This window comes from Sminthopsis crassicaudata, chromosome 1, assembly GCF_048593235.1.
Source record: "Sminthopsis crassicaudata isolate SCR6 chromosome 1, ASM4859323v1, whole genome shotgun sequence".
In the NCBI taxonomy this organism is placed as follows: domain Eukaryota; kingdom Metazoa; phylum Chordata; class Mammalia; order Dasyuromorphia; family Dasyuridae; genus Sminthopsis; species Sminthopsis crassicaudata.
This window is the reverse complement of record NC_133617.1, coordinates 395,494,119-395,511,564: the sequence shown is the minus strand read 5'-3', so window position 1 is coordinate 395,511,564 and position 17,446 is coordinate 395,494,119. Positions and strand designations below refer to the sequence as shown.

Here is a 17,446-nt window from a genome sequence, read left to right as displayed (position 1 = left end):
GGAGACCTAAGGCACGCGTGGCCCACCGCGAATTCCCTCTTTTTTATGAAGGGCGGGGCTCCCGGGGCGGAAGTGACGCGACCGGGCGGGGCAGGGGCTGCGACCTGCACCGGCTTGGGACTCGGGCGAACTGACTGGAGGGTAAAGTTGTGGCAGGTGAGTGAGCCAGCGACCCTTCTCGTCTTTACTCTGCTCTTGCCGCCGCTTTAGCGCTCCCCTTCCTCTCCCTGCCCCCTCCCCCTTTCCCCTCCGGGTGTCCTCCAGTACCGCGTATTCCTTCCCTCCCTACGTTCCGGAGAGCCTCATTTCTGCCTCCTCTCCCTAGTCCTCCGCTCCCCCTCCCTCTTTGCTTTCCTACGGTGTTCTCCCCCTCCCCCCCGCGTCCCCAAGTAACCCCCACTAGAGGGCCAGCCCCAGTCCTCAGGGCGGGCGCGGACTCTCCTCCGACTCCCACCGGGAGGCTCCCCAAGACCGGTTCTTGAACTCTGCAACTCCCTGCGCCCCTCCCTCCTTCAGAAACTCGCCGGGCTCGGAGGGGATGCGGTGCAAAAGAAGCGGGGTGGGGAGGTCTTCCCCACTACCAGGGGTCTCCCGGAGAGGAGCTCCGCCGGCGCCTGCCCGTGCGCCCCTCCCGCGGCGGACCCCAACCCTTACTCCCTGCATCCTGCAGGGGACTTCCCTTATGTTACTGGGATTACTGGGCTATTTCATCTTCTTTAAAAAAAAAAAAATATATATATATATATATATATATGCACACACATATTTGTCTATGTGTATGTTTCCATGCCTTTTGCGACCTAGTTTTAAGTGTCTAATGTATCTTTGGTCTCGTGTTCTTTCCATAAATAAGTAAATTCCGTAGGAAATGTTGATTCCTCTGCCTCCTCTCTCTCTGTAATCTTACCCTCGCTAGATTCATGTCTACTCGTATAACTATTGGGCCAACCCAAAGCTGAATCATGGGCATGGGATATGAGGTTGATTCTTTGAGCTGCTCAAGGGAAGATTTCGGTGTTTGCAAGAGCATTCGACCACGTGCCCTTCCTGAGCGCTTCCTCTGGGCGGAACTTGTTTTAATATTTTCTACTTTTATATGAAATATTTATGTTAAAGGGTTTTTTTTTTAAACTATAAGAACTCTTTGCAGTGAATCAAATATTTATCAACTCAATTGACTTCCGTGAAGACACGTGGGTAGCAAAACATGGTCGCCTATTTTGAGATGCTTATGGAGAATTCTTTAAACTTTGTATTAGAATATGCACATTGGTAGCAAATATTATGTTGATTGTGGGATGCATGCAGAAAAATCTTTTCTAGAATATGTACATTCTTTTAAGAATCTTCTGCTACCACTTCCTTTTCCTAAGAATGAAGAAGACTAATTTTGATTTAAAATAAAAATAGGTGAACATAGAGTTGTAGGGAGAATAATGTGGTTTAAAATTTGGGATAAGATACTTAATCCAAGCTCCTTTTTAACTATATTAAATAGTTTATTCGATGTAAAAGTATCTCCCCTGAAACATCTTCATGCTATTTTCCATAGGCATCTGTGACTTTCTGTTAAGATAAGGGATGAAAGTGTACTATGTAAAAATAGTCTTAATGACTGCAATAGTGACTCATGAATAAATAATACAAGACCTTTACTTATATGGAGCTAACAGCACATTAAACTATATATCTTATTGGAAAGATGGGTTTGTCCTTACTCCCTGTGGTAAAAACACTGGATGTAGAAGTGAGGATAAAGAGAGCACTGATTTGAGACTCGGGAGACGTGGATTCCAGCTTTTATCTAACTAAATGTGTATACTTAAAAGGCTTGGTGAAGAAAAATATTAATATTGTACTTTTTATTTTAGGCACAAGTCTGACATTTTTTATTAATCTAACATTAAAACTAGGCATTTATAGTTTAGAGAATATAGAGAGAATATATTTAGAGAATGTCCAAGTTGATGTAGTCCCACATTCAGACACGTCTACCCCAGGAAAACTTGAGGTAATCTTTTTTGGAATCTCACAACAAACAAAAGGTCACATGTTAAAATGAGTCTGGAATAAACATACCCCAGCAAGTTACTTAATCTTCAATTGAAACTACTCCCTTCTTTCCTTTACTCACTCTGGTTGAGGAGACTTTTTCTTGTTGAAAGGACTTTTTCTTCCTTGTGATAAATCTCTTAATCCTTTCTGAATTAAGAAGTGGGATCTTCACCAAAGTGGGCTATTATACCCTCTTGGGGACGAGAAATCTAAGAGCTTAATTAGACTAGTACTACTTTTTGTCCTAAATTTGTTTTCCATCCATAATCCACTTCCTGGAACTTTATTGTTGAACCTCTACCCTATTTCCTAAAGGAAAAAGTCCAGAGGGGTTTTTAGATTGAAGAAAAAATTCTTTCTTGTTATCTTCAATTGTTCAAAAGAAGAAGGTTTAATTTTTTTTTCAATATGTCCAGCTATTTATGGCCCAACCTCCCTGTTTTTCTTGTTGTTTTACTTAAATAGTTTGGATTTTTAAAGTTATATCATTATAGTGATTGGCTTTATAAACATAGGTAGGAGGTTGGAGCTGAGAGAGGAAAGTACTTGAAAATGTTGGTAATGGAGGAGAGAATTTCTCCAGGATAAAAAGAGGGGGGAAAAACCTTATTTTTTCCTGTTTTTTTTGTTTTTTTGTTTTTTTGTTTGTTTGTTTTGTTTTTTATGATCATAGTGACTACTCACAATCTCTCTTGACACTTAATTTTTTTTGACTCAGTTTACTCATATATAAAATGGGATTATAATCTCCTAGGGATGTTGTGAAGATCAAATGAGATAATTGTAAAGCACTTAGCACAATGCATAGCATATTGTATATAGGTTAGCTATTATTATTAATGACATTAACAGCTTGTTTACTGGTCAAAAGTGCTTTCCTCATAACATCCCTGTAAAGAAAGCAAAGCAAGAGTTAACTTTATTTTACAGAGGAAGAGAAAAGCTGGCAGAGGTATGAACTTGTCCAAAAAACACAACTTGAGATAAAAGGTAGAATTAAACTCTCTCAGGGTCAGGCCTCTTTAATTTTTTTTTGCTGTGTTCCCTATGCTTCCATTGTGCCTTATACTGGGTAGGTGGTTAGTAATGTTTATTGCATTGAAGTGGATTTAATAGGAGTAAACAATAAATGTAAACAGATCAAAAGAGTGGATTGGCCAGATTCCTTAAGATGTTTGTACAGAAGACTTTCAGCTTGAGAAACTGATATTTTATGAGATTATTCTATATAATCATATATTATTTAGAGCTTTAAATCATAAGCCTAAAATGAAATGGAGGGGAAACCAGCAAACAGTTGGCCTGTCCATCTTCTTTGCCTTAGGACTGACATCTTAAAATTGTTTCAGATAGGTATGTACTCTTAAAACAGTTCCTGTTTCTGTTGTTCCTTTCTTTTTCTTCTCATAGATCATAGTCTTTATTTCCCACTGTTTCACCTTTTCATGCTGCTGGAAGTAATTGTGTGCCTTTTCTCAGAAGAGTAATCCAACTAACAGTGACATTTGGTGGGGCACCACTAAGTAGCTGAATGAAACCTAATACTTAAAGATGATGTCAAGACCTTATTTAAGCCTTCCTTAAATATTTGATTATTACTTTTAAAGTCAGTTGATTTGTAGCCATAGCTACTAGGTGACCTTTTTATCTATTAACAAAGTGCTTTTGCTAACTGGAAAACAAGATATTATTGTTAATCTGTAACCTTAGGATTTCCCTGAAGACTTTCTCCATTAAAAAGACCAGTGTACTTCCTCCAGACAGCTGTCACCTATTTTTTATTTATGTGTTGGCACTTTTTTTCTCCCTAGTGAAAATGAGGCTAAATATGAAAAAGCACTTGATGTTTTCTTTGAAAAAAAATTGAAGAAATTGATGGAGGGATAGGTTGCACAATATGGTAGAAAGAATGCTAGCCCGAGAGTCAAAGGGCCACAGTTCAGATATTCTTTGGAATATTACCCTTGTGGCCTTAGGCAAGCCACTTAACACCCCCAGGTCTCAGTTTTCTCATCAGTAAAATGAGAGTTGAATTAGAAGGCCCTTTCCATGGCTAAAGCTGTGACCCTATAAAAGGGGTTTCAGCCCCATAAACATTGAGTCATCAACGGTAGAATGTATTACAAAAACTGAAAGCTAGCTGTTTGCAAAGAATTTTAGACTTGGAGTTAGGAACTTCCTGCCTTAGTTTGCCACTTTAAATATTTTACAAGTTATGTGATTTAGTGAGGGAATTAGTCCAACAATCTTGGTTTTTATAGCTATAAAATATCTAATGCCAAAATTAGATCCTTTCTTAATACTGTTATATGAGAATCAAAAGAAATAATGAATGTAAAGTATTTTGTGAAATGCCTAAAATGAACTAAGGTTAAGAGTTCTCTGGTTTTCATAATATTGTTTCTTCTTGGTTCTCTTTTAATGGATCCTCATTCATGTTATACCCCCTAATTGTGTGTATACCCCAAGCCTTTGTCCTGGATCTTCTCTCACTGCTCTCTTGCACTTGGTACCCTCATTAGCTGCTGTAGATTTAATTATCATCTATGCAAATGACTCCTAGATTTACATATCAAATTATTGGCTTCTAAGCTTCAGTCATAAATGAGTCTGTTGCACGTAGTCATCTCACAATTAACATATTCAAAGCATTGCTCATCTTTCTCTAACCTATCCCTTTTTCTGTACTTATTTCTATCAAAGGTACCACTTGTAGGCATCAAAGTTCAAAATCTCAATATATTCTTGACTTCTTATTCTGCCACACCACACATCCAATTGCCAAGTCTTGGTTAATTTGATTCTGCCTTCACATCACATCTTTCCCCTTTTCTTCTTATATGGATACCATTCCTAGTTTTCATATCATACTTAGATTATTGCAATGGATCCTAATTGGCTCCATCTTAACCTCTAAGATCCCTTAGTATTAATTCATTTCTGTGGTCTTGTCATCCCTTGATTCACATTGTTATTGCCTATATTCTTTCCACCCCCCAATTGTATTTAGTATGCTCTTATATGTGTACTTGTTGTCTTCCTTAGTACAATGTAAGCTACTTGAGTACCCAGTAGCTAGCACAGTGCTTGGCACATAGTAATTGCTTAATACATGTTTGGTAAGTCTATATAAGAGGCAGTTGTTTAAGAGGATCTCTTTAAGGCTCAATCATCTCATTATAGATCTTTTTTTTTAAAACTCAGGATGCTGCTTTTTTAATTTGAGAGGAAAAATATTAATAGTAATGTTGGATTTTTGTTAAACCAAAAGATAGACTTAATTCTTTTTTATTATTATAGCTTTTTATTTACAAAGCATATGCATGGGTAATTTTTCAACATTGACCCTTGCAAAACCTTCTATTCCAAATTTTCCCCTCCTTCCCCCCACCCCCTCCCCTAGATGGCAGGTAGTCGAATACATGTTAAATATGTTAAAGTATATGTTAAATATAATATATATGCATACCTATATAGTTATCTTGCTGCATAAGAAAAATTGGATCTATAAAGAGTAAAAAAAACCTGAGAGATCTCAAAAACAAAAATGCAAACAAACAACAACAGAAAGAGTGGAAATGTTATGTTGTGGTCCACCCTCTGTTTCCATGGTTCTCTCTTTGGGTGTAGATGATTCTCTTCATCACTGAACAGTTGGAATTGGTTTGAATCATCTCATTGTTGAAGAGAGGCACGTCCATCAGAATTGATCAACATATATATATTATTGTTGTTGAAGTGTACAATGATCTCCTAGTTCTGCTCATTTCACTTAACATCAGTTCATGTAAGTCTCTCCAGGCCTCTCTCTGAAATCATCCTGCTGGTCGTTTCTTAGATTTAGTACATTTTAAGGATTAATTCATTGTTCATCTTCCCTCTTTGTTCACACCCCACAGGGCAGCAAAGAAAAGGAAGAAAGAGCCACCAAGAAAGAGAATATTATTTTCAATTTGATTGGTTTTCAGATGGCTGAAAACTTAATTCAAAATTGGCATAAAGTGTATCATTATCATGAAACTGTCTTTAAAAAATGCTGTAACAGGGGCAACTAGGTGGCGCAGTAGATAGAGCACCAGCCCTGAATTTAGGAGGACCCGAGTTCAAATTTGGTCTCAGATACTTAACACTTCCTAGCTGTGTGACCCTGGGCAAGTCATGTAACCCCAGCCTCAGAAAAAGGAAAAAAAATTTTAAAATGCTGTAACAAATTTATAATTAAAGAATTATTTGGATCCTATATCAAGATAAGGTTGAAATGGATTTATGATTTAAAAGAAAGGGTGATATTATAAGCAAATTAAGAGTACAAACAATAGTCTTACCTTTCATATCTGTGCAGAAGGGAGGATGTATTCCCCCCAAAAGGGAGGATGTATGGCCATACATACAAAGATATATGGCATTATGAAATGCAAAATGGATAATTTTGATTACATCAAATTAAAAAGATTTTATAAAACAAAACCAATGCAGCCAAGATTAGAAGAGAAACAATTGATAAATGGTCAAAGGATATGAATAATTTTCAGCTGAAGAAATTAAAGCCCATTTCTAGTCATATGAAAAAATGCTCTAAATCACTATTTTTATAACTTTTTTTAATTAAAGTTTTTTTATTTTCAAAACATATGCATAAATAATTTTTTATTAAAGCTTTTTATTCACAAAGCATATGCATGGGTAATTTTTCCAACACTGACCCCTGCATAATCCCCTGCCACAAATTTTCCCTTTCTTCCTCCATCCTCTCTCTCACTTGGCAGACAGTCCAATACATGCCAAATATGCATAAATAATTTTCAACATTCATGCTTGTAAAACCTTGTGTTCCAATTTTTTCCCTCTCTCCTTTCCCACCCCTTCCCCTAGATAGCAAGCATGATTAGTAATCCAATATATAGTAAACATTTAAATCACTTATTTAAAAAATTAGCTTATTTTTACAAATACATATATAGATAGTTTTCAACATTCACCTTTGCAAAACCTTGTCCCTCCTCTAAACAGCAAGCAACCCATGATAGATTAAACATATGCTATTATTCTAAACATTTTCATAATTGTCATGCTGTGCAAGAAAAATGACATCAAAAGTGGGGGGGAAAAACAGGAGAGAGAAAAACCAAGCAAACATCACAACACCCAAAAAAGGTAAAAAATATTGTGCTTTGATCCATATTCAATCTCCATAGTTCTGTCTCTGGATATGGATGGCATTTTCCATTACAAGTCTATTGGAATCACCTTCGCATCACCTTGTTCTTGAAAAGAGCTAAGTCCCACACAGTTGATCATCACATAATTTTGTTGTGTACAGTGTTCTCTTGATTCTACTCACTTCACTTAGCAATAGTTCTTACAAGTCTTTCCAGGATTTTCTGAAATCAGCCTTTTTGTCATTTATTATAGAATAATAATATTCAATTATATTCATATGCCATAATTTATTCAGCCATTACCCAACTGATGAACATCCCACTTACATTATTGATTAGAAAAATGAAAATTAAGACAACTCTGAGGTACCACTTCATACCTTTCAAATTTGTTAAGATGACAGAAAAAGATAATAAATTTCCGAGGAAATGTGGGAAAACTGGGACAGTAATACATTGTTGGTAGAGTTGTGACCTGATCTAGCCATTCTGGAGAGCAATTTGGAACTATGCCCAAAGGCATAGGGCAAAGGGCTATCAAAACTGTGTATATACCCTTTGGTCCAGCAGTGTTTCTATGGGTTTATATCTCAAAGAGATCTTAAAGGAGGGAAAGGAATCCACATGTGCAAAAATGTTTGTAGCAGCTCTTTTTGTAGTGGCAAGAAACTGGAAATTGAGTGGATGTCCATCAGTTGGAGAATGGCTGAATAAATTACGGTATATGAATGTTATGGAATATTATTGTTCTATAAGAAATGACCAGCAGGATGATTTCAGTGAGCCTGGAGAGAATTACATGAACTGATGCTAAGTGAAATGAGCACAATCAAGAGAAGATTGTACACAATAACAATGAGATTATGGGATGATCAACTGTGATAGACTTGACTGTTTTCAACAATGAGGTGATGTCAAGGCAGTTCTAATAGATTTGTGATGAAAAGTGCTGTTCATATCCAGAGAGAGAACTATGGAGACTGTCGAGCAAAACATAGTACTTTTGCCTTTTTTTGTTATAGTTGTTTGCTTATTGTTTGTGTGTGTGTGTGTGTGTGTGTGTGTGTGTGTGTGTGTGTTTTCCCCTTTTCATTTGATTTTTCTTGTGCATGATGAATATGGAAATATATTTAGAAGAACTTAACACATTTAACTTATATTGTATGGCTTACTATCTTGAGAGATGGGGTGAGGAGAAAGGGAGAAAATTTTGAAACAAGGTTTTACAAAGGTGAATATTGAACATTATATTTGCATATATTTGGGAAAATAAAATACTATAATTTTTTTAAAAAAGGAAAAAGGTAGGGGCAGCTAGGTGGCACAGTGGATAGAGCACCAGCCTTGAATTCAGGAGGACCTGAGTTCAAATGTGGTCTCAGACACTTGACACTTCTTAGCTGTGTGATCCTGGGCAAGTCACTTAACCCCAGCCTCAAAAAAAAAAAAAAAAAGAAAAGGAAAAGGAAAAAGGTGAATGTTGAAAACTTTTTGCAAGTATTTTGAAAAATAAAATACTATAAAAAGTGAAAAAAAGATTTGGGAGTGATGTTAACAAAAGAATTCTATAAATATAATTTTATCTAAATAGCTTTTTGAATAATTTTAGAGTTTGTTTGGTTTTTTCATTAGAAACAGCTATATTGCTTGATAGAGGTACTACCTTAACAGTTATTTTAAATAACTTTCAGTGTACTCTCATTGTAAAAACTAGAATTCCCATCTTTCAGAGACCTTAGTTTGTTCCTGAAGATAAACTTTTCCAGACTTTTCTCACATATCATCCCTTCTGTTACTCCTTTATATTCTAGACGAACTAGGATTTTTCATTGTTTATTTCATAGACCTCTGGATTTCTACCCAACTTAGAGATTTGAACTAGAATTCTAATTTCTCTGGGCCACTCTTTTCATATATGTAAAAGGAAAGGATTGCACTAGAATCTCATTACTAGATGCTCTCTAAGGATTTTTCTAGCACTAAATCTATGATTCTAGAATGCTGTTATTCCTGTGATTGGGCCCCATGCTTAGCAGTCACTCTCTTCACTTCAGCTTCTTAGAATCTTTTGTTTCCTCCAAAGCTCAGTTTAGGTGCCCACCTTCTGTGTGAAGCCTTTTCTCATCTTCTCTCCAACATCTCATACCCTTTTTTCCCCTAATCCCCAAATCTTGTTTAATTAGTTGGTGTGTGCTAGGAACTGTGCTAGATGCCTGAAAATACAGAGAAAAACTAAACAGACATAAGTTTTGCCCACAAGGAGATTACATTCTAATAGTGGAGTAAGAGGAAGATAAGCTTAGGGAAAAGGCACTACCAATGCCAGGGGGGACAGGAAGGACTATTATAGAAAGTTATTTTTTGAGATGTGTCATGAAAGCAAGCCTGGTAATGCACACTTAGGTTTCTCCCTCTATAAAATATAAGGTCTAGAGAACAAGGAGTGGGTTTTTTTTTTTTTTTAATTTTTTGGTCTTTATATCCCTAGTACCCAATGATACTTGGCACATAATGATACATAGCTTAGTAAGTACTTATTGATTGATTTGTATAAGTATTTCTATTCCCCATTCAATTCTAAGATTTTTGAGTGTAGAGACTATGACTTATTTCTTCTTTATCTTTGTGTTTTCTGTAGCCCACAATATAATGTTATGTATTTAGTAAATATTTGTTGAACTGGTTATAATTTGGCTTACATTTTCCTTCTCTTTACTTTTTAGCTGTTTATAAACTTATTTTTTTAATAAAGCATTTTATTTTCAAAACATATGCATGGATAATCCTTTGACATTAACTCTTGCAAACCTTGTGTTCCAATTTTTCTCCCTTTCCCCCACTCTCTCCCCTAAATGGCAAATAGTCCCATATATGTTAAACATGGTAGAAATCTGTATATATAAACTTATTTTCTTATTTATTTATTTATTCTGCTTTTTAAAAATTTTATTTATAAATTTTTTGACAGTATTTATGCATGAGTAATTTTTTTTTTGTAACATTATCCCTTGTATTCATTTTTCCAAATTATCCCCTCCCTCTACTCCCTCCCCTAGATGACAGGCAATCCCATACATTTTACATGTGTTACAATATAACCTAGATACAATATATGTGTGTAAATCCCATTTTCTTGTTGCACATTAAGTATTAGATTCCGAAGGTGTAAGTAACCTGGGTAGATAGACAGTAGTGCTAACAATTTACATTCACTTCCCAGTGTTCCTTCTCTGGGTGTAGTTGTTTCTGTCCATCATTGGTCAACTGGAAGTGAGTTGGATCTTCTTTATGTTGAAGATATCCACTTCCATCAGAATACATCCTCATACAACCTTGAAGTGTACAGCTATCTTCTGGTTCTATTCATTTCACTCAGCATCAGCTGATGTAAGTCTCTCCAAGCCTCTCTGTATTCCTCCTACTGGTCATTTCTTACATATACCATAATTTACCCAACCATTCTCCAATTGATGGACCTCCATTCATCTTCCAATTTCTATCCACTACAAAAAGGGCTGCCACAAACATTTTGGCACATATAGGTCCCTTTCCCCTCCTCAGTATTTCTTTGGGATATAAGCCCAATAGCAGCAATGCTGGATCAAAGGGTATGCACAGTTTGATAACTTTTTGGGCATAGTTCCAAATTGCTCTCCAGAATGGTTGGATTCTTTCACAACTCCACCAACAATGTATTAGTGTCCCAGTTTTCCCACATCCCCTCCAACATTCATCATTATTTGTTCCTGTCATCTTAGCCAATCTGACAGGTGTGTAGTGGTATCTCAGAGTTGTCTTAATTTGCATTTCTCTGATCAGTAGTGATTTGGAACACTCTTTCACATGAGTGGATATAATTTCAATTTCATCATCTGAGAATTGTCTGTTCATCTCCTTTGACCATTTCTCAATTGGAGAATGGTTTGATTTCTTATAAATTAGGGTCAGTTCTCTGTGTATATTTTGGAAATGAGACCTTTATCAGAACCTTTAACTGTAAAAATATTTTCCCAATTTGTTACTTCCCTTCTAATCTTGTTTGCATTAGTAATGTTTGTACAGAAACTTTTTAGTTTGATGTAATCAAAATCTTCTATTTTGTGATCAATAATGATCTCTAGTTCTCCTCTGGTCATAAATTCCTTCCTCCTCCACAGGTCTGAGAGGTAGACTATTCTCTGTTCCTCTAATCTATTTATGATCTCATTCTTTATGCCTAAATCATGGACCCATTTTGATCTTATCTTGGTATATGGTGTTAAGTGTGGATCCATATCTAATTTCTGCCATACTAATTTCCAGTTTTCCCAACATTTTTTTTCAAATAATGAATTTTTATCCCTAATGTTGGTATCTTTGGGTTTGTCAAAGACTAGATTGCTATAGATGTACCCTTTTTTGTCCTCTGTACCTAATCTGTTCCACTGATCGACTGGTCTATTTCTTAGCCAATACCAAATGGTTTTGGTGACTGCTGCTATATAATATAGCTTTAGATCAAGTACACCTAGACCACCTTCATCTGACTTTTTTTTTCATTAGTTCCCTTGAAATTCTTGACCTTTTATTCTTCCATATGAATTAGTTGTTATTTTTTCTAGGTCATTAAAGTAGTTTCTTGGGAGTCTGATTGGTATAGCACTAAGTAAATAGATTAGTTTGGGGAGCATTGTCATCTTTATTATATTCGCTTGGCCTATCCAAGAGCACTGAATGTCTTTCCAATTATTTAAATCTGACTTTATTTATGTGGCAAGTGTTTCATAATTTTGCTCATATGATTCCTGACTATTCTTTGGTAGATGGATTCCCAAATATTTTATACTCTCAACATTTGTTTGGAATGGAATTTCTCTTTGTATCCAACCATTCTCCAATTGATGAACATCCATTCATTTTCCAGTTTCTAGCTACCACAAAAAGAGCTGCCACAAACATTTTGGCCCATACAGGAGTACCTAGTATTTTAAAACTCATATCTCTTGTTTTGTTGTTATAATTGAATTTTTTAAAGCATATCTTTAAACACAACTTTCTCACCACTAGTCTATTTCTTTTTAATTTTCTGTATGATGTGTACTCAGCATTCTCAATGTCACTTCCTTTATAATCTTGAATCTATTTGCTTATCAACTGGCATAGCTAATGTTTCTAAGGCTGAAATTTTCCTATCTAAAACTTTTAATGTTTTATATAGATAATGATTTATTTTTAAAAGTATCTGATTTCCTGTCTGCAATTAATCTCTACTTCTTTCATCATTAGGCTAATATTATTTAAATAAAACAGCTTTTATATAATACTTTCTCTTTTTAATAATATTTTCAATATCAACGTACTTCACAAGGTTGTTGATAAAAGGCTTCAGTATTTTTTTCAATTTACTGCCTCTCTTGGCATAGATAATTTATTTTATACTTATACATCTTCATATTGGTGGTCATTTTAGGCCACCAAACTCTTCAAGGCTTTTTTTTTAAGCTTTTTAATTTTCAAAAGATATGCATGGATAATTTTTCAATATTAACCCTTGCAAAACCTTATGTTCCAATTCCCCACCTTTTCCTATCCCCTCCCTTAGATAGCAAGTAATCCAATATTTGTTAAACCTGCTAAAAATATGTTAAATCCAATATGTGTATATATATATTTATTCAATTATCTTGCTACACAAAACAAAAATCAAATAAAAAAGGAAAAAATGAGAAAGAAAATAAAAAGCAAGCAAACAACAAAAAGAGTGAAAATGCTGTCTTGTGATCCACATTCAGTTCCCACAGTCCTTTCTCTGGATGTAGATGGCTCTTTCCATCACAAGATCATTGGAACTGGTCTGGATCACCCCATTGTTGAAAAGAGCAATGTACATCAATGTTAGTATATTGACATCAGAATTGATCTTCACATTATCTTGTTGCCATGTACAATGATCTCTTGGTTCTGCTCACTTCATTTAGCTAGCATCGGTTCATTTAAGTCTCTTCAGGCCTCTCTGAAATCAATCCTGTTATTTCTTATAGAACAATAATATTCCATAACATTCATATCCCATAACTTACTCCGCCATTCTCCAGCTGATGGCCATCCACTCAACTTCCAGTTTCTTGCCATTACAAAAACATTACAAACATTTTTGCACATCTGATTCAAGGCTATTTTTAAGGAAAAAATCAAGCATTCTTCATTTATACTTGGTGTTGGGTATGGAAACATGGATGATATTTAGAAGGGCCCTGAAGAAAACAGAAATTAAGGAATTAGGAAACCACTTAAATCTATAGACCTGGAAAGTAGATCTAGGAGAGATAATCTGCGGATTATTGGACTTCCAGAAAACTATGACCAAAAAAAGAGCCTAGATTCTATTTTACAGGAAATTATCAAGGAGAACTGTCCAGAGATAATAGAAACAGAAGGGAAAGTAGATGTGGAAAGAATTCATCGAACTCCTTCTGAAATAGACCCTAAAAAAAGAACACCACGGAATATAGTGGCTAAGCTGCAGAATTACCACACAAAGGAGAAAATCCTGCAAGCAGCTAGAAAAAAACAATTTAAATACCAAGGTACCACAATAAGGGTCACCCAAGATCTGGCTGCCTCCACATTAAAAGATAGAAGGGCCTGGAACCTGATATTCCGTAAGGCAAAAGATCAAGGACTGCAACCAAGAATGAACTACCCAGCTAAGTTTAGCATCTTTTTCCATGGAAGAATGTAACGTGCTCTCCTGGCAGTTACAATTACTAGTCTGTCCTAGACCCACCAGAGTACCTTTGACCACTGTCCTTTGCAGTGTGAGCTCTACCCGGCTCGCCTCCTCTGAGGCCCTCCAAGGTCTCTGGCCACAATCTCTTGAATCTATAGCTTAATAACCGGTAGCGCACTCAAGAACAACCACGTGTAATCTTAAAAGCCTTTATTATACCTACTCACATAATGCCCTGACTGATGCCCTGACTTGTTGGTTCCCGGGTGAACACCTGGTCAGAAGACCCATGTGTTCACTACCAAAACCCTTACCTCTTTTGGCTACCCATCTTGGCTTGGCCACCCAGGCTAGGGAGCCAGGGTCAAGAGCTCGAGGTTAAAGAGGGCGGTTGCTGCCTGCAGTGGGCTTACATAGGGCCTGTGAGGTCACATACACAGCCAATCAGTGAGAGAGTCACCCATTACGAAACTATCTCAATATGGCCAGGATCCCGCCCAAGGGCAGTCCTAATATCCACAGAAATTACTTCTGGGCCTCAATCTCCCGATGCACTGTGTCCACCCATTTAAAGGGCCCTTACAGAAGAAGATGGTCATTCAATGAAACAGAGGAATTCTATATGTTTCTAAGAAAAAAACCAGACTTAAACAAAAAATTTGATCTACATCCACAAGGTACACAGAACCCTTGAGAACTGTAACTCTGTTGTGGGTATATAAAAAATATTCAAGGATAATTTGATTTTACTGATATAAAAGAAAAAAAGGGGGGTGTAGTAAAGGGAAGGAGGTCGGTTCAGAAAAAGGGGAAGGAGTGATAAAAAGAGGGAAACTACATCCCAGGAAGAGGCATAGAAAATACACCATATCTGAGGGAACTTAGTGAGGGGGAGAATCATTGTGTGAATCTTACTCTCATCAGGAGAGGCTCAAAGAGTAAATAATTAACATATTTGTTTTTCAGAGAATTTTCTCTCACCTCATTAAAAGGGGGGAGAGGAAAAGGGAAAAGGAAAAGGAGAATTAGGAAACCACTTAATCTCTCCTTTGTTTTCTCTGAGGTAGTTTTTGTCTTTTTTCAAATCTTTAATCACATTGGATACCAGGTAATATCTAAAATAAAAAAGGTTGATAAAGATAATGCAGCTGTTAACTGATGGGAATCACATGCAGGTATTTGCTCTGTTAAAGGTATGTGACAGAACACAGCAAATATCCTGATAATAATAAATACTTTAACTTGAGCCTTTTCTTTCTGATTTGGATTTGTATATATTGGTCTTTGATGGTCTTTTATAAGAAGCAGCATAGCTTGGAAAGAAAGCAACTGCTTGGAAACCCGGACTTAGAATTCTGTTGATTACTTTGTGATTCTTGTCAGATGTTTTACAGAATTCCTGCAGTCCTCTTTGTCCCTCTTAATTATGTACTGCCCTATGGTATTGTCACTTCTCAGCAGTGTGGCATATCCAGGAAAGAGCACTGGAGTGCCAGTCACAGGTCTTGGCCAAGCTAGCTAGCCATATCTTTTCTCTCTTAGGAGACTATCAATTCCTGAAGGTCAAGAGATTGTGTGTCTTAGGCATCTTTGCCAAACTTTTATATTCTACTACTTGGATACATGGGCTACACAGCGGAGACCTGAGAATGCTGGACATGGACTCAGGATGTCTGGGTTTGCATTCTGTCTGAGACTTTGGGTTCATGGCCTCCAGTTCCTCATTTATAAAATGTTGGAATCCAACTCAGAGCCTCCAAGGGTGGTTCCAGCTCTAAATCTATGCCCCTGGAGGATCCTTTCACCTAAAAGTGAATTATGATTTTTAAAATGTCATTAATGTATATAGTTTTAGTACTTTGCAAATATATTTAACTATATGTATTATGACCGGGACTAAACCAAGGCAAAATTATGAACAAAGTATATTTTAGGACATATTCCCTCTTTTAAAGTTCCTTATTCTCAAATTGTTGTTCAGTCATGTCTGACTCATGATGCCTTTGGGGCTTTTCTTGGCAGTAATTTGCCATGTCCTTCTCCAGTTCATTTTAAGGTAAGGAAACTGAGGCAAAAGGATTAAGTGACTTGTCCAGGTCACAAAGGTAGTAAGTGTATGTCGGAGGTTGGATTTGAACTCATGTTTTTATGACTCCAAGCTCTGTGCCAGCTGTCCCTCCTCACTTATTCTCAATAAGAATATATCGTAAATTCTTTCATATTAATGATTTGAAGTACCAAATGCGTTAGTGAGTAGAACTGCTAAAGTTGAAGTCATGAGACCTGAAAATAAATCTTGCTCTAGACACGGATCAAACTAGCACATCAGTCTCCTCATTTGAAAAATGGTTCTTGCACTACAGACTTCATCCAGTGGTTTGAGAGGAAAACACTTTGTAAGTGAAAGGGAGCAGTTGTCTAACTTTGGGTAAATCAAGTGGCCCCCCTTTCTTCATCTGTAAAAGGATGGGGTTGGATAGTTGAGCTCTGCAGTGGGCCTCCCCCTTGATTATGATATTGTTTTACTACCTTTTCCAAGAATATTTGTATTTTAAAAGCAGTATAATGGGGAGACAACCCCATAATTTTTTCAAAAGAAATATGCCAAAGAGGCAGTTTAAAATATTGATGTTAGATATTTTTGAATTATGAGCTTTTGTGTTTTATAGCAGCAAAATTGGCTTGTGTCCTTGTCTATTTCTCCTTCTTTTTTTTTTTTTTTTTTTTTTTTTTTGAGGCTGGGGTTAAGTGATTTGCCCAGGGTCACACAGCTAGGAAGTGTTAAGTGTCTGAGGCCAGATTTGAACTCGGGTCCTCCTGAATTCAAGGCTGGTGCTCTATACACTGCGCCACCTAGCTGCCCCGTCCTTGTCTATTTCTCAGTAAAATAGGATTCTATGAACAGAGACTTTGACCACTTTGAGGGTAATTGATAATGGCTTGCAAATTGTACTAGTCTAGAGTCCAAAGGTGTGGCCATTGAGAGAATATGGCTCTCATTTAGCAGAGCCTCCAGATGATTAAGATTAGGGTGTGGTTCTGTTGTGTGGTACATGGGCTTCTTTTCAGTAGTGCACAGAGTATAACTGCAGAACAGTTCATTTTTACCTCACAGTTCTGGGTACAACTGACCCAAAAATAACTGTGCCACAAGCTGGTGGGAGAAAAAGGAATGTGATCATAGCTGTCTAAAGAACTTGTTGTAGCCTATTATGAGAAAGTCTAACCTGGTGCTTTTGATGTAGACTCTTGATAGGAATTCTGCTGTATAAAGAGTTTCTCTGAAAGGTATTAATAAATTGTCATTCGGGCCTTCCTGGCACCTCACTGGCATATAAAACTAGATACTTGGATATCAACACTAATCAGATAAAATGCAAATGACCTACTTCTTTGAGCTTATATTATGGTGCCAGAACCTATAGCATTATGGACTTAGAGCTGCATTTGCTAAAATATAATACTTAGATTTGATCTACATCAGTTCAGATATGTTAAATGATTTTGTTTATAAATGTAGATT

General features: G+C 36.5%; 1 protein-coding gene across 1 annotated transcript in view; it reads left to right on the top strand.

Moving 5' to 3' along the window:
* The window catches only part of FAM234A (family with sequence similarity 234 member A), a 59,839-nt gene continuing 42,393 nt past the window's right edge, over positions 1-17,446 (top strand). The window contains exon 1 of the mRNA XM_074279827.1: positions 1-156. The gene's annotated coding sequence lies outside the window, so the exon portion shown is untranslated. The remainder of the gene's footprint in view (positions 157-17,446) is intronic.